Consider the following 18,875-nt stretch of genomic DNA (forward strand, 5'->3'; position numbering starts at 1 on the left):
ATATATAAATACAGTGCAGCTTGATTTAAATGCATATAAAATTCAAAAGTGACAAGGTGCAGTGTATGAACACTGTGCGTAATAAGCTTAGCTATACCTCAAAATACATGCAGTGTTAGTATTCAAACCTATATAAAGTGCAAAAAGTGTGCAAAAAAAGGACCAAAAAAACTCCTAGGTACATATAATAATATCCCAAAAATAAAGTCTTTATATAAAAAGGTTTCCTTATTCCTTATGAATAAAGTGAACTCTGTGACAATGGTGTGCTGGCATGCGCATGTGGCAGTTGAAGTGCCAAGTGACTTAAAAACTCGTGCTTCTTCGTGTGCAGACACTTCAGTGGGTAGTGGCCCCTTACCTCACAGTAATGGGGCAACAGCATATGACCAAAGGGCTCTTTATCTCATCCTCCTAGGGGCTCCTGCGCGTCCCTCACCGTCCTCACAGTAGTGGGGCAACAGCATATGACCAAGGGCTCTTTAGCTCATCCACCTAAGGGTTCCTGCACATCCCTCACTGTCCTTGAATTGAATCTCCGAATATCCGGCCGGATACAATTGTTTCTTTTTCCAATTGCTAAATGTGAGTAGCTGTTTTTTGCCTAAATAAAATATAAATCATTGAAACGGAATTACACTATTGGGCTCTCTCTCCACTCTATTACTTTTTATACCTCCCCGCACCGTACCTGAGGGAACCTAATTCAAGGACAGTGAGGGATGTGCAGGAACCCTTAGGTGGATGAGCTAAAGAGCCCTTGGTCATATGCTGTTGCCCCACTACTGTGAGGACGGTGAGGGACGTGCAGGAGCCCCTAGGAGGATGAGATAAAGAGCCCTTTGGTCATATGCTGTTGCCCCATTACTGTGAGGTAAGGGGCCACTACCCACTGAAGTGTCTGCACACGAAGAAGCACGAGTTTTTAAGTCACTTGGCACTTCAACTGCCACATGCGCATGCCAGCACACCATTGTCACAGAGTTCACTTTATTCATAAGGACATTTCTTTTCGTGTCAAAACCTTTTTATATAAAGACTTTATTTTTGGGATATTATATGTACCTAGGAGTTTTTTTGGTCCTTTTTTTGCACACTTTTTGCACTTTATATAGGTTTGAATACTAACACTGCATGTATTTTGAGGTATAGCTAAGCTTATTACGCACAGTGTTCATACACTGCACCTTGTCACTTTTGAATTTTATATGCATTTAAATCAAGCTGCACTGTATTTATATATATTATATATATATTGGTTTTTGTATTTACGTTCCATTAGATTTTCAATTTAGAGATTCAAGCTTGTAACACGCTATCTCCACCAGCTTATTTTTTCACCGTCTAGTGAGACTCACCATTCTATTTATTATCCCATTTGTTTTTTACTTATATTTACTGCTCTCACTATTATTTATTATTTTTTATACACCTTGGTTATTTAAATTATCTATATTATGACCCTATTTGAAAACCATCTGAGGTTTTAGACTTAGGATTAGCGCTGCACCACTCATTCATACAACTAATCTAAAGGTCAGGTGTTCACCCGAATAGGTGCATGCAGCTTTTCCACCTCTAGCCATTTCCGTACTTGATAGCGCAGGAATATCTTTGATAAACAATATGATGGGGCAGTTTTGATGGTGGCAATATGAGGCAGTTTTTTATGGGGGCAGTTTTGATGGGGCAATGCTGATGGTGGCAGTTTTGATGGGGGCAATTTTGATGGGGCAATTCTGATGGGGCAGTTTTAAAGGGGCGGTTTTGATGGTGGCAATATAATGGGGCAGTTTTGATGGGGCAGTTTTGATGGGGCAATTCTGATGGGGCAGTTTTGATGGGGCAGTTTTGATGGTGGCAATATGATGGGGCAGTTTTGATGGAGGCAGTTTTGATGGGGCAGTTTTGATGGTGGCAATATGATGGGGCAGTTTTGATGGAGGCAGTTTTGATGGGGCAATTTTGATAGGGGCCACTTTGATGGGGGCAGTTTTGATGAGGGCAATATGATGGAGAAGTTTTGATGGGGTAGTTTTGATGGGGCAATTTTGATGAGGCAATTTTGATGGGGACAATTTTGATGTCGGCAATATGACTGGGCAGTTTTGATGGTGGCAATATGATGGGGCAGTATTTATGGGGGCATTTTTGATGGGGCTGGTGTGATGGGGCAGTTTTGATGGGGAAATTCTGATAGGGGCAATTGTGATGGGGCAGTTTTGATGGTGGCAATTTTGATGTTGGCAATATAATAGGGGCATTTTTGATGGGGCTGGTGTGATGGGGCAGTTTTGATGGTGGCAATATGATGGGGCAGGTTTGATGGGGGAAGTTTTGGTGGGGCAATTTTGATGGGGCAGTTTTGTTGGTGGCAATATGATGGGGCAGTTTTGATGGTGCAATTCTGATGGGGCAATTCTAATGGGGAAGTTTTGATGGAGGGCAGTTTTGATGGAGGGCAGTTTTGATGGTAGCAATATGACGGGGCAGTTTTGATGGTGGCAGTTTTGATGGGGCAGTATTGATGGGGCAATTCTGATGGGGACAATTTTGATGAGGCAGTTTTGATGGGGGCAGTTTTGATGGGGCAATTCTGATTGGGGCCATTTTGATGGGGCAGTTTTGACGGTGGCAATATGATGGGGCAGTTTTAATTGGGGGCAGTTTTGATGGTGGAAATATGATGGATCAATTTTGATGGGACAGTTTTGATGTGGGCAATATGACGGGGCAGTTTTGATGGTGGCAATATGATGAGGCAGTTTTTATGGGGGCAGTTTTGATGGGGCAATGCTGATGGGGGCATTTTTGATGGGGCAATGCTGATGGGGGCAATATGAAGGGGCCGTTTTGATGGGGAAATTCTGATTGGGGCAATTTTGATGGGTGCAATATCACGGGGTAGTTTTGATGGTGGCAATATGATGGCGCTGTTTTGATGGTGGCAATATGATGGATCAATTTTGATGGGACAGTTTTGATGTGGGCAATATGACGGGGCAGTTTTGATGGTGGCAATATGATGAGGCAGTTTTTATGGGGGCAGTTTTGATGGGGCAATGCTGATGGGGGCAGTTTTGATGGGGCAAATTTGATGGGGGCAATATGAAGGGGCCGTTTTGATGGGGAAATTCTGATTGGGGCAATTTTGATGGGTGCAATATCACGGGGTAGTTTTGATGGTGGCAATATGATGGGGCTGTTTTGAAAGGGGGAGTTTTGATAGGGCAATTCTGATGGGGCAGTTTTGATGGTGGCAATATGATGTTGTAGTTTTGATGGGGCAATTATGATGGGGCAGCTTTGATGGGGCAATTCTGATAGGGCAGTTTGGATGGGGCAGTTTTGATGAGGGCAGTTTTGATGGGGGTAGTTTTGATGGGGGTAGTTTTGATGGTGGCAATATGACAGGACAGTTTTGATGTTGGCAATATTGATGGGGCAATTATGATGGGGACAATTTTAATTGGGCAGATTTGATAGTGGCAATATGATGGGGCAGTTTTGATGGGGGCAGTTTTGATGGGGCAATTCTGATGGGGTCAATTCTTAGGGGGCAGTTTTGATGGTGGCAATATGATGGGGCAGTTTTGATTGGGCAATTCTGATGGGGCAGTTTTGATGGTGGCGATATGATGAAGCAGTTTTTGGGGGGGGGGCAGTTTTGATGGGGCAATGCTGATGGGGGCATTTTTTATGGGGCAGTTTTGATGGTGGCAATATGATTGGGTATTTTTGATGGGGCAATTCTGATGGGGCAGCTTTGATGGGGCAATTCTGATAGGTCAGTTTTGATGAGGGCAGTTTTGATGGGGGTAGTTTTGATGGGGCTGTTTTGATGGTGGCAATATGACAGGGCAGTTTTGATGGGGGCAGTATTGATGGGGCAATTATTATGGGGCAATTTTAATGGGGCAGATTTGATGGTGGCAATATGATGGGGCAGTTTTTATGGGGGCAGTTTTTATGGGGGCAGTTTTGATGGTGCCAATATTATGGGGCACTTTTGATGGGGCAATGCAGATGGGAGCATTTTTGATGGGGCAGTTTTGATGGTTATCAGTTTTGATGGGGGCAATATGATTGGGCAGTTTTGATGGGGGCAATTTTGATGAGGGCAATTTTGATGGGTGCAATATGATGGGGCAGTTTTGATGGTGGCAATATGATGGGGCAATTTTGAAAGGGGGGAGTTTTGATAGGGCAATTCTGATGGGGCAGTTTTGATGGTGGCAATATGATGGGGTAGTTTTGATGGGGCAATTCTGATGCGGCAGCTTTGATGGGGCAATTCTGATAGGGCAGTTTTGATGGGGTAGTTTTGATGGGGGCAGTTTTGATTAGTGCAGTTTTGATGGGGCAGTTTTGATGGTGGCAATATGACAGGGCAGTTTTGATGGGGGCAGTTTTGATTGGGCAATTCTGATGGGGCAGTTTTGATGGGGGCAATATGATGGGGCACTTTTGATTGGGAAATTCTGATGGGGCAGTTTTGATGGGGAAGTTTTGATGGGGTAGTTTTATGGTGGAAATATGAAGGGGCAGTTTGATGGTGGCAATATGATGGGGCAGTTTTCATCAGTATTGATGGGACAATTCTGATGGGGCAGTTTTGATGGTGGCAATATGATGGGGCAGCATTGATGGGGCAGCATTGATGGGGCAATTTTGATGGTGCAGTTTTGATGGTGGCAATATGATGAGGCAATTTTTATGGGGGCAGTTTTGATGGAGCAATGCTGATAGGGGCATTTTTTGTTTTTGACAATTCCTTTATTTAAATGCTTCTTCTTTCTTCTATCTTCTTTCTTCTATCTTCCTTCGGTTTCTTCCTCCATCTTCTTCTTCTTCTGGTTCTTCTGGTTCTTCCTCCGGTGTTCTCATCCGGCATCTCCTCTGCGGCATCTTCTTCCCTTCTTCTCCTCGGGCCGCTCCGCATCCATGATGGCATGGTGGGAGGCTCCTGCTGTGTGACGCTTCTCCTCTTCTGACGGTTCTTAAATAATGGAGGACGGGGCCACCTGGTAACCCCGCCCCCCTCTGACACATGGGGAATGCCACAGGAAAGTCCCCGTTAAGTCCTCGTGTGTCAGAGGGGGGCGGGCTCACCGCCCTCCATTATTTAAGAACCGTCAGAAGAGGAGAAACATCACACAGCGGGAGCCTCCCACCATGCCATCATGGATGTGGAGCGGCCCGAGGAGAAGAAGGGAAGAAGACGCCGTGGAGGAGATGCCGGACGAGAACACTGGAGGAAGAACCAGAAGAACCAGAAGAAGAAGATGGAGGAAAAAACCTAAGGAAGATAGAAGATAGAAGAAAGAAGAAGCATTTAAATAAAGGAGTTTTCAAAAACTGTCTCTTGTCATTTTTAACATTTTTGACAGTTTTTTTGTGAAATGGTAGGGGTACTTTTGTACCCCCTCACCATTTCACACAGGGGGGAGGGCCGGGATCTGGGGGTCCCCTTGTTAAAGGGGGCTTCCAGATTCCGATAAGCCTCATGCCCGCAGACCCCCACAAACACCGGGCAAGGGTTGTGGGGATGAGGCCCTTGTCCCCATCAACATGGGGACAAGTTGTTTTGGGGGGCTACCCCAAAGCACCCTCCCAATGTTGAGGGTATGTGGCCTGGTATGGTTCAGGAGAGGGGTCTCTCTCACCCCCCCTCTTTTCCTGCAGCCTGCCAGGTTGCGTGCTCGGATAAGGGTCTGGTATGGATTTTTGGGGGACCCCACGCCAATTTTTTTTTAAATTTTGGCACGGGGTTCCCCTTAAAATCCATACCAGTATCAATTTTGAGGGGGACCCCACGCCATTTTTTTAAAAAATTTTGGCACGGGGTTCCCCTTAAAATCCATACCAGTATCAATTTTGAGGGGGACCCCACGCCATTTTTTTTAAAAATTTTGGCACGGGGTTCCCCTTAAAATCCATACCAGTATCAATTTTGAGGGGGACCCCCACGTCATTTTTTTTTTAATTTTGGTTTGGGGTTCCCCTGTGGGGAATTCCCATGCCGTTTTTATCAATGAACTTTTATGTGTATTGTCGGACCAGCAATTCATTAATGAAGTAGTTTTAAATGACTTTTTTTCCTTTGAAATGTCATTTTGCTGTCAGAAAACACGGGAAACATGCGCCCCTTTACAGGCATACTATAGACACTCCCCAGGTATGAAATTTAAAGGAATAATACACTTTTATTGTTTCACTTTAAGCATTATTAAAAATCACTGCTCCCAAAAAAACGGCCGTTTTTAAAACTTTTTTTTGCATTGATCCATGTCCCCTGGGGCAGGACCCAGGTCCCCAAACACTTTTTATGACAATAACTTGCATATAAGCCTTTAAAATTAGCACTTTTGATTTCTCCCATAGACTTTTAAAGGGTGTTCCGCGGCTTTCGAATTTGCCGCAAACACCCCAAATTATTTGCTGTTCGTCGAACTGGCGAGCAGCCGATGTGCGAGTCGAACTTGAGTTTGACTCGAACTCAAAGCTCATCCCTAGTGGCAATATGATGGGGCAGTTTTGAAAGGGGGAGTTTTGATAGGGCAATTCTGATGGGGCAGTTTTGATGGTGGCAATATGATGGGGTAGTTTTGATGAGGCAATTCTGATGGGGCAGCTTTGATGGGGCAGTTTTGATGGGGCAATTCTGATGGGGGTATTTTTGATGGGGCAGTTTTGATGGTGGCAATATGATGGGGCAGTTTTGATGGGGGCAGTATTGATGGGGCAATTATGATGGGGGCAATTTTAATGGGGCAAATTTGATGGGGGCAATGTGATGGGGCCGTTTTGATGGGGCAATTCTGATGGGGCCGTTTTGATGGGGGCAATATGATGGGGGCAGCTTTATTGGGGGCAATTTTGATGGTGGCAATTTGACGGGCAGTTTTGATGCTGGCAATATGATGGGGTAGTTTTGATGGGGCAATTCTGATAGGGCAGTTTTGATGGGGCAGTTTTGATGGGGACAGTTTTGATGGTGGCAATATGATGGGGCAGTTTTGAACGGGGCAGTATTGATGGGGCAATTATAATGGGGGCAATTTTAATGGGGCAGATTTGATGGTGGCAATATGATGGGGCCGTTTTGATGGGGCAATTCTGATAGGGCCGTTTTGATAGGGGCCATATGATGGGGGCAGCTTTAATGGGGGCAGTTTTGATGGTGGCAATATGACGGGCAGTTTTGATGGTGGCAATATGATGGGGCATTTTCATGGGGGCAGTATTGATGGGGGCAATATGATGGGGGCAGTTTTGATGGGAGTAGTTTTGATAGGAGTAGTTTTGATGGTGGCAATATGACGGGGCAGTTTTGATGGTGGCAATGTGATGGGGCAGTTTTGATGGAGGGAGTATTTATGGGGCAGTTTTGATGGGGGCAGTTTTGATGGGGCAGTTTTGATAGTGGCATTATGATGGGGCAGTTTTGATGGGGCAACTCTGATGGGGCAGCTTTGATGGGAGCAGCTTTGATGGGGCAGTTTTGATGGTGGCAATATGATGGGGCAGTTTTATAGGTGGCAATATGATGGTGCAGTTTTGATGGGGGCAGTTTTGATGGGGGCAATATAATGGGGCAGTGTTGATGGGGGTAGTTCTGATGGGGCAGTTTTGATGGGGCAGTTTTGATGGTGGCATTATGATGGGGCAGTTTTGATGGGGCAATTCTGATGGGGCAATTCTGATGGGGCAATTCTGATGGGGCAATTTTGAAGGGGCAATTTTGATGGGGCAGTTTTGATGGTGGCAATATGATGGGGGCAGTTTTCATGAGGGCAGTATTGATGGGGCAATTCTGATGGGGCAGTTTTGATGGTGGCATGTGATGGGGTGTTGTGATGTGCTTGGGGCGATGTGATGCAATTTGCTGGGGGTGTTGTGATGCGATTTGCGGGGGGTGCTGTGATGTGATTTGTTGGGGGCAATGTTATGCTATTTGCGGGTGTATTGTGATGCGATTTGCGGGGGGTGTTGTGATGCAATTTGTTGGGGGTATTATGATGCGATTTGCAGGGGGGTGTTGTGATGCAATTTGTGGGGGGCGATGTGATGCCATTTGTGGGGGGCAATGTGATGCGATTTCTGGGGGGTGTTGTGATGCCATTTGCGGAGGGCGATGTGATATGATTTGCGGGGATGTTTGTTGTGATGCGGTTTGCTGGGGGTGTTGTGATGTGATTTGCTGGGGGCGATGTGATGTGATTTGTGGGGGGTGTTGTGATGCGATTTGCAGGGGCGTGTTGTGAAGCGATTTGCTGGGGGTGATGCAATGCGATTTGCGGGGGGTGTTTTGATGCAATTTGCTGAGGAGGTGTGCTGCGATTTGCGGGGGGTGTTGTGATGCAATTTGTGGGGGTTGTTGTGAGGCAATTTGGGGGGGCGATGTGATACGATTTGCAGGGGGTGTTCTTTGTGATGCGATTTGCTGGGGGTGATGCAATGCGATTTGCGGGGGGTGTTTTGATGCAATTTGCTGGGGGAGATGTGCTGCGATTTGCAGGGGGTGTTGTGATGCAATTTGCGGGGGTTGTTGTGAGGCAATTTGGGGGGGCGATGTGATACGATTTGCGGGGTGTGTTCTTTGTGATGCGATTTGCTGGGGGTGATGTGATTTGCGGGGGTGTTGTGATGCGATTTGCGGGGGGGCGATGTGATGCCATTTGCGGGGGTGTTGTGATGTAATTTGCTGGTGGAGATGTGATGCGATTTGCGGGGGGCGATGTGATGGCATTTGTGGGGGGTTGTTGTGATGCGATTTGCTGGGGGCGATGTGATGCGATTTGCGGGGGGTGTTGTGATGTGATATGCTGGGGGTGATGTGATGCGATTTGCGGGAGGTGTTGTGGTGCAATTTTCTCGGGGTGATGTGATGTCATAGAAATTCATCTTTACTTGGTCTACGCCATTTTCAGGTAGGCAATGCAAGAAATAATGCAATTGTAATTTACTTCCTGGAGGGAGGAAGGGAAGAGAGGTTTGCATAGCTAAGGGGCAACAACTTCCTCTGACACTGCTGTTGCTATGGAAACCTGACCTGAAAGCTATTACACCACACTTAAGATGGCCACGGCCTGCTGGAAGTTTATAAAATAACAAACTAATGCTATAAACTAACAAAATGGACCTTAGTTTACAGACTAACTTTATTAGAATACATTTAGCTTGTGTATTATAGGGGTGTAGCGCTGGTAAATTACCGCAAGTATGTAAATTTAGTGGGTCGTCTGTTCTGTATATAGTTTAGATTTAATCTATGGCTAAATTAGCCTCTGTTCCAGTCTTGGCTGTGTTGCGTGCAGTTCCACTCCATCGCCTGTAGATGTCAGTGTCACTACAGACCGGAGCTGGAAAGCAATAGGCTGAGTGCTCTTCTTTCCCAAAAGTAACTCAGCAGAGGTTGTCCCCTGCGGTGCATTCTGGAAAGGGGTATTTAAGGGACAGACGCCATATTTCTTGGTCTCTTTCTTTCCAGCTGCTGGCCCTCTTGGCCGACAGGTATGTGCTAGGTGTCCTACCTCATGGTCCTCCGGGCCAGAGGACTGCGTTGCTGCAGCGTGTGGGTGGGCCCAGAAGTCTGTCTGGGGCCTAATACTACTACTGCAGAGATGGTCCTGTGCGGTCTGTCCTGTGGGAAGAAGCTGGACAATTGAGAAGAATCCAGGGGAGGACCCATCTTGGAAGGATCATGCGGAGCGCTGGTCTGGAGAGGGGCCTGGTGACTCAATTGGAGGACGCATCTTAAGTCAACCTATCACATAGTACTGCCAGGTCAGCTTAAAGGTTCTGGTGCTGTGTTGCTGTTCATCTAAAACTTCTACGTCCTGTGGCAGAGGATCGTGCAGTTACTTTATTTTTTTTCAAGTCTGTGGCAGAGACTTTTCTTGTTCGTGCTACGCTCCGGCTGCTAGGTCAGTGAGAGAGGCCTATCCGGGTGGCAAAAGATTAAATCTTGGACTGAAGGAATACTCGTCCTAAAGATATTCAAATACTCAAAGATCAAAGACAGAAAAGGTATTTGAACTTCCCTTAAACTCCTTCTGCACCTTTTTCCTGCTACTTCTTTCGTTTATCTCCCATTAATGCATTGGAAAAAGTACTAAAGTGACTGGTTCATACGTTGTGGATGCAAAGCTCAACATGGACTCTAGGTTCCTGATGTGGTAAAAAATACAGGTAATGGGTGGCGGCAACAGCCCAAAAAAAATCAGCAGCTCCTAATGGAGTTATTGTTATAGGGGTATTTTTATTTAAAAAGTATAAATTTGGCCAGAACACCACTTTAACCACTTAAGGACCAGCCTCGTTTTGATATTTTGGTGTTTACATGTTGAAACCACTTCCCATCCGGCCAATGTATATTAACGGCAGGGTGGGCGCTCTCATTCTGAGTGGATGTTCAGGAACATCCCTCAGAAGGAGCGGGATCGTGTGCAGGCCTGCGCAGCGGCGCTATCCCAATGCGCTTGTGTCACCCGGACAAGGCGCATCTCTGATCAGCAGGAGGGCTCTGTGATTGGCCCTCCTGATCACATGATGGCCGTGTCCAATCACAGCCATCATGTGATGTAAACACAGAGCCGGTTGCTAGGCAATCAGCTTTCCTCTCCTAACACGGAAGTTGTTGGTGAGGAGAGGAGTGGGGATCGTTACAGCCGGCTGGTGATCAGTGAGTATGAGCTGTTTTTTACAGCTTTTTACTCACTGATCACCAACCTAGTGTCACCACATATATCCTCACACAATGTCCCCAAAACACATCCCCAAATAAATAAAAACACCTGTCCCCCACATATGTCCTACTAAAATCACAAGTCCCAATGATTACCTGCACACATATGTCTGTGATCACCTGCACACATCTGTACATGATTATTTGTGTACATCTGTCCGTGATCACAGGAACCAATTATTATACACTTCATAGAAATTTTTTCACCAAAAACATGTAGCTAAATACATTTTGGCTTAAATTTATGACAAAATTTGATTTTATTGGATTTCTTCTAAAACAGAAGAAAATATTGTTATTTTTCCAAATTTACGCTCTTTTTTCGCTTATATCGCAAAAATAAAAAACAAAGTCGTGAATAAATACCACCAAAAGAAAGCTCTATTTGTGTGAACAAAATGATAAAAATTCCATTTGGGTACAGCATAGCATGACCGCGCAATTGTCATTGAAAGTGCGAGAGTGCTGAAAGCTGAAAATTGGCCTGAGAAGGAAGGGGGCGAAAGTGCCCAGTATTGAAGTGGTTAAAACAGGTTTTTTGCAAGAAAAGTACTTAGAACCTCAAACATTATATATTTTTTTTCTAACACCCTAGAGAATAAAATGGCCAATACTTTTTTCACACCGTATTTGCGCAACGGTCTTACAAGCAGACTTTTTTTGGAAAAAATTCACTTTTTTGAATAAAAAGACAACAGTAAAATTAGCTCGATTTTTTTTATATTGTGAAAAATTATGTTACACTGACTAAATTGATACCCAACATGTCACGCTTCAAAATTGTGCCCGCTCATGGAATGGCGACAAACTTTTAGCCTTAAAAATCTCCATAGGCGACGGTTAAAAAATTCTACAGGTTGCATGTTTTAAGTTACAGAGCAGGTCTAAGGCTATAATTATTGCTCTCGCTCTACCGATTGTGGTGATACCTCACAAGTGTGGTTTGAACACCGTTTTCATATGCGGGCACTACTCACGTATGCTTCTGCACGCGAGCTCGCTGGGACGGGGGCACGTTTAAAAATTTTTATTATTATTATTTATTTTACCTTTTTTTTTTTTTTTACACTGTTTTAAAAAAAATGTCAATTTTATTCCTATTACAAGGAATGTAGACATCCCTTGTAGTAGAAAAAAGCATGTCAGGACCTCTTAAACATGAGATCTGGGGTCAAAAAGACCTCAGATCTCATATTTAGACTAAAATGCAATAAAAAAATAGTAATTTAAAAAAAATATTTAAATAAAATGTGCCTTTAAGAACTGTGGGCAGAAGTGACATTTTGAAGTCGCTTCCACCCAGCAATTGTGTGGAGACGGGTGGGGGTGATCTTCTGACAGAAGACAGGACGCGATCGCCTCCGCCGCTGCCGATGGCTCCGGTAAGCAGCGGAGGGCACCGGATCACAGCAGGAGGGGGCCCTCTATCCGCCACCAATAAAAGTGATCTTGCGGTGAATCCGACACAGAGACCACTTTTATCTTGTAGCGGACCACCCGCTGAAGACGAGGATAGCTGGTTATGTAATGTGATTGCGCCCATTGTCTGGATACCTCGGGTGATATTGTATTTTTGCACATTATATGTTATACACACTGAAGTAGCTGTGAATTTTTATTATTGATCACTATTGGTGGAGTTATCACATCTACATTAAAAGTGTTGGTATTCGGACACATTGTAGGTTAAAGATTTCTCATTTACCTAATCACACATTTTATCACTAAGTGTAGGGCTCTATACATAGAATTATATTATACTATTTGTACTTCTATTTTAGACTTCCTGCTGGCAGCTGTTTTTCATTCATTAGATTTTCACAAAGTTGTTCATGTTTTTTAGTGCAGATATTAAATGTTTTACATTTTTATATCCAGCTTTAGAGAACTGTCTGATATTGGTGATATAAAGAGACAGCCAGGAGATGAAATATGTCTTCATTATTATTATTAGATTTATGTAGTTTATACATACACTATATTACCAAAAGTATTGGGACACCTGCTTTTACAGGCACATAAACTTTAAGGGCATCTCAGTCTTAAGCCACATACACACGATCAGATTTTCAGACGACCGTTCATTCATTTTTTTGTGGCATGCCAGTCTCATATTGAAAGTGAAGAAGTTACTCACCATTAGGGATGAGCTTCGAGTTCGAGTCGAACTCATGTTCAACTCGAACATTGGCTGTTCGCAAGTTTGCCGAACAGCGAACAATTTGGGGTGTTCGCGGCAAATTCGAATGCCGCGGAACACCCTTTAAAAGTCTATGGGAGAAATCAAAAGTGCTAATTTTAAAGGCTTATATGCAAATTATTGTCATAAAAAGTGTTTGGAGACCTGGGTCCTGCCCCAGGGGACATGGATCAATGCAAAAAAAGTTTTAAAAACGGCCGTTTTTTCAGGAGCAGTGATTTTAATAATGCTTAACGTCAAACAATAAAAGTGTAATATCCCTTTAAATTTTGTAGCTGGGGGGTGTCTATAGTATGCCTGTAAAGGGGTGCATGTTTCCCATGTTTAGAACAGTCTGACAGCAAAATGACATTTCGAAGGAAAAAACCCGTTTAAAACTATTTGCGGCTATTGCATTGCCGTCCGACAATACACATAGAAGTTCATTGATAAAAACAGCATGGGAATTCCCCACAGGGGAACCCCGAACCAAAATTTTTTAAAAAATGACGTGAGGGTCCCCCTAAATTCCATACCAGGCCCTTCAGGTCTGGTATGGATTTTAAGGGGAACCCCGCGCCAAAAAAAAAAAAAAACGGCGTGGGGTCCCCTCAAAAATCCATACCAGACCCTTATCCGAGCACACAACCTGGCAGGCCACAGGAAAAGAGGGGGGACGAGAGTGCACCCCCCCTCCTGAACTGTACCAGGCCACATGCCCTCAACATTGGGAGGGTGCTTTGGGGTAGCCCCCAAAACACCTTGTCCCCATGTTGATGAGGACAAGGGCCTCATCCCCACAACCCTGGCTGGTGGTTGTGGGGGTCTGCGGGCAGGGGGCTTATAGGAATCTGGAAGCCCCCTTTAACAAGGGGACCCCCAGATCCCGCCCCCCCTGTGTGAAATGGTAAGGGGGTACTTACCCCTACCATTTCACTAAAAAACTGTCAAAAATGTTAAAAATGACAAGAGACAGTTTTTGACAATTCCTTTATTTAAATGCTTCTTCTTTCTTCTTTCTTCCTTCATCTTCTTCTTCTTCTGGTTCTTCTGGTTCTTCCTCCGGCATTCTCGTCCAGCATCTCCTCTGCGGCGTCTTCTTCTCCTTGGGCTGCTCCGCACCCATGGCATGGGGGGAGGCTCCTGCTCTTCTCTTCATCTTCTCCTTTTCTTCTCTTCTTCTCTTCTTCATTTTCTTCTTTTTTCTTCTTCTTTCTTCTTTTTCATTTTTTGTTTCCCATGTTTTTTTTTAAATTTTAGTGCGGGGTTCCCCTTAATATCCATACCAGACCTGAAGGGCCTGGTATGGAATTTAGGGGGACCCCCACAACAGTTTTTTTTTTTCATTTTGGTTCGGGGTTCCACTGTGAGGAAATCCCATGCTGTTTTTATCAATGAACTTTTATGTGTATTGTCGGACCGGCAATTCATTAATAGCCGTGAGTAGTTTTAAATGACTTTTTTCCTTTGAAGTGTCATTTTGCTGTCAGACTGTTCTAAACACGGTAAACATGCGCCCCTTTACAGGCATACTATAGACACCCCCAGGTACAAAATTTAAAGGAATATTACACTTTTATTGTTTCACTTTAAGCATTATTAAAATCACTGCTCCTGAAAAAACGTCCGTTTTTAAAACTTTTTTTTGCATTGATCCATGTCCCCTGGGGCAGGACCCAGGTCCCCAAACACTTTTTATGACAATAACTTGCATATAAGCCTTTAAAATTAGCACTTTTGATTATTCATGTTCGTGTCCTATAGACTTTAACGGTGTTCGAACAAACTTTTTTCCTGTTCGCATGTTCTGGTGCGAACCAAACAGGGAGGTGTTCGGCTCATCCCTACTCACCATATGAAATTTCCCTTCCGACAGAATACAACCTCAGAAGTGACGTAATGTTTTTGAATAGTTTTGTATGTATTCTTTTGTTTCTTAGCATGCGTAGTCTTACTCTTACAATTTATTTTGTGTGAAAACTGTACTGAATAAACAAAAATCAGATGCTGAGTTCATGTACGATAAAAATTTTATAGTCTGCACATCCAGCTTTTGTCAGACGAAAAATCGGAATTGGCTGTCAAAAGCACCATACTAACGATCATGTTGGATTAGAAGGCCTGGCTTGCAGTCTCTGCTCTAAATAATACCAAAGGTGTTCTATCTGGTTGAGGTCAGGAGTCTGTGCAGGCAAGTCAAGTTCCACCACCCCAAACTCGCTCATCGATGTCTTTAAGGACCTTGCTTTGTGCACTGGTCAAAATCATTTGGTGGAGGGGGGATTATGGTTTGGGGGAGGGGGGATTATGGTGTGGGGTAGTTTTTCATGGGTTGGGTTTGGCTCCTTAGTTCCAGTAAAGGGAACTCTTAAGGCATCAGTATACCAAAACATTTTGGACAATTTCATGCTCCCAACTTTGTGGGAACAGTTTGGGAATGGCCCCTTCCTGTTCCAACATGACTGCACACCAGAGCACAAAGCAAGGTCCATAAAGACATGGATGAGCGAGTTTGGGGTGGAGGAACTTGACTGGCCTGCACAGAGTCCTGGCCTCAACCTGATAGGACACCTTTGGGATGAGTTAGAGCAGTGTTTCTCAACTCCAGTCCTCAAGGCACCCCAACAGGTCATGTTTTCAGGATTTCCCTCAGATGAAACAGCTGTGATAATTACTAAGGCAGTAAAACTGATCAAATCACCTGTGCAGAATAATGGAAAGCCTGAAAACATGACCTGTTGGGGCGCCTTGAGGACTGGAGTTGAGAAACACTGAGTTAGAGCAGAGACTGCAAGTCAGGCCTTCTCATCCAACATCATTTCCTGACCTCACAAATGTGCTTCTGGAAGAATGGTCAAACATTCTCATAGACTCTCTCCTAAACCTTGTAGACAGTCTTCCTAAAAGAAATGCAGCTGTTATAGCTGAAAAGGGTCGGTCAACTCAATAAGACTGGGATGCTATTAAAGTTCATGTGTGTGTAAAGGCAGGTGTCCCAATAATTTTGGTAATATAGTGTAATAGTCCAGTATTGGATATTTAGGCTCCATGCACACTGGCTTAAAAATTCTTAAAAATTCTCATATTTCTATGTTATGTATGTGGTTTAGATATAAAACTGTCCCAGAATATTATTGTCTCAGTTAGTCCTGTTATACTCACTGTAATTCCTCTATCCAGCTTGTTGTCAGAGCTTCCATCAGATCGCTGAAATGAGGACCCCCCAGATTGTTCCCATACAGGTTCAGTGTCCTCAGTGTCTGGTTATTTCTTATTCCAGATGCGAGGTGGGAGCAGGAACTGTCTGTCAGGTGATTATTATCCAATCTGTAGAAGAAGAGAAGAATGTTACCAGAAGAAAATGAATTTCTCTCCCAGGAATGAATGTAACTATTCTCTACATGAATGGAACTCATTTCTCTTTATTGGAATCATTAATATGAGATCACTTAATAAAACACGATCGATCTACACTTTTGGATGATTTTTCTTTTTGTGGACCCCAATTACTAAATGTGACATGAGAAGTGGATGAGGTGGTGTGATCCATTCATTATTCCTGTATGGGGATTGGACCATACACACTCACACTGACCTCTAGGCTTTCACCTCCAACCTTCTGCTAAGTCTTGGATTCAGTTGTGGAGATTCACTTTGATGGTCACAGAAGTCTCACTCATGTTGTGGAAACTTCATTGACTAAAAGTGACACCATTGTACTTTGGGATTTCCTTAGAACATCATGGTGGAGGATTTGATCTTATGGTGTAGAAAAGATTTTATTATTACCGTTCTTTATTTGGAACTTTTTTGAAAATTTGTACTAATATTGCTGCACTAATTTTATATCTGCTGATTATTAGGGATGAGCCGAACACCCCCCGGTTCGGTTTGCACGAGAACCTGCGAATGGACCGAAAATTTGCACGAACGTTAGAACCCCATTGACGTCTATGGGACTCGAATGTTCAAAATCAAAAGTGCTCATTTTAAAGGCTAATTTGCATGGTATTGTCCTAAAAAGGGTTTGGGGACCTGGGTCTTGCCCCAGGGGACATGTATCAATGCAAAAAAACTTTTAAAAATGGCCATTTTTTCAGGAGCAGTGATTTTAATGATGCTTAAAGTTAAAAAAAGTGAAATATTCCTTTAAATATCGTCCCTGGGGGGTGTCTATAGTATGCCTGTACAGTGGCGCTTGTTTCCCGTGCTTAGAACAGTCCCTGCACAAAATGTCATTTTTAAAGGAAAAAAAGTCATTTAAAACTGCTTGCGGCTTTAATGTAATGTTGGGTCCTAGCAATATGGATAAAAATCAGTGAGACAAACAGCATGGGTACCCCCCAGTCCATTACCAGGCCCTTTGGGTCTTGTATGGTTATTAAGGGGAACCCCGCACCTAAATTAAAAAAAGGAAAGGCGTGGGGCCACCAGGCCCTATATACTTTGAACAGCAGTATACATACAGGCGGTGCAAACAAGACAGGGACTGTAGGTTTGTTGTCAAGTAGAATCTGTTTGTAATTTTGAACTGGTACAATTTTAACGTATTTAGCTCCAGCGAAAAAAATCTATTTTAAGCTTTTTGGAAAACATAGGGAAGGGTTATCACCCCTGTGACATTTGTTTTGCTGTCTGTGCTCCTCTTCAGAAGATTTCACCTCATTTTTTGTCCCAATGACAAATGTTTTTTGAAAATGTGGGTTTTTTTGTGAAACAAGGATTGTGATTAAGCATCAGTGGAAAGGAGAAACGTTTTTCCCATATTAACTCTTACAGGAGAGAATTTCCCTTCCTAGGGGTAGATTTCATCTCACTTCCTGTTGTCTCCTTCCGTTTGCAAGTAGGAGTCGTTTGTAAGTTGGATGTTTGAAAGTAGGGGCCTGCTGATGTAATTACATGCCCCTGTTGAACAGTGGCTGAAAAATTGGGCCTTAGACACTGGTGCTGGTGTCACAACACTGCAACCCCTCACAGATACTCTCGTTGGAAAGCAGAAACGAGCCCTGCTGCAAAGTATTGCATCAAAAATTGTAATTATATGCCCCTGTTAAACGTGGCCTGAAAAATTGGGCCTTAGGCACTGGTGCTGGTGCCACAACACTGCAATCCCTCACAGATACTCTAGTTGGAAAGCAGGAACGAGCCCTGCTGCAAAGTATTGCATCAAAAATTTTAATTACACGCCCCTGTTAAACAGGGGCTGAAAAATTGGGCCTTAGGCACTGGTGGCGGCGCCCAGAACCAAAAATGTTCTTACAAGCTATCAGAGGATCATTACTCAGGATAGTCACTCAGCATCAGCATAGGCAGTCTTTGAAGGGATCTGAGATTTCAAAAAAAAATATTCAGTTACATTAGCATCAGGTGCTTGGTAGCTGGTGGTGATCCAAGACTGATTCATTTTTATGAAGGTCAGTCGATCGACCGAGTCGGTGGACAGATGCACCCTGTGATCAGTTACAAAGCCTCCAGCAGCACTGAATGTGCGTTCCAAAAGAACGCTGGATGCAGGACAGGTCAGTAGCTCAATTGCATACAAGCTCTGGCCAGTGATCCATCCTCAAGGCCCAGTAACCCAGAGGAGTTTCGGTGGGAAAGGTGTCCAAGTCAGATCTTGCCCCTAGGTATTCCTGCACCATGTAAAACAGACGCTGGCGATGGTTGCTGGAACCGATCATACCTTGGGGCTGTGGAGCAAAAAATTGTCTGAACGTATCGGTCAGACGGCCACCTTCTCCACCGCTCCTTCTTTGACTGACCGAAGCCTCAGCAACACGTTGTCCAGAAACAGGACTTTGTAACCTCCCAGTCTCTAGGAACGCATTGTACAGACCTTTCTGCAAGGCCTCCCAAAGATGTTTCATCCTTTGCTCCCTCTGCGATGGCAAGATAAGATACACAACCTTACCCTTGTAACGTGGATCAAGGAGGGTTGCCAGCCAG

General features: G+C 44.1%; 1 protein-coding gene across 1 annotated transcript in view; it reads right to left on the reverse strand.

Moving 5' to 3' along the window:
- LOC141116659 (NACHT, LRR and PYD domains-containing protein 3-like) overlaps positions 1-18,875 on the reverse strand; it is a 384,896-nt gene that overhangs the window by 44,490 nt on the left and 321,531 nt on the right. The window lies entirely within an intron of this gene.

Source organism: Aquarana catesbeiana, linkage group LG13 (assembly GCF_042186555.1).
Source record: "Aquarana catesbeiana isolate 2022-GZ linkage group LG13, ASM4218655v1, whole genome shotgun sequence".
Lineage (NCBI taxonomy): Eukaryota > Metazoa > Chordata > Amphibia > Anura > Ranidae > Aquarana > Aquarana catesbeiana.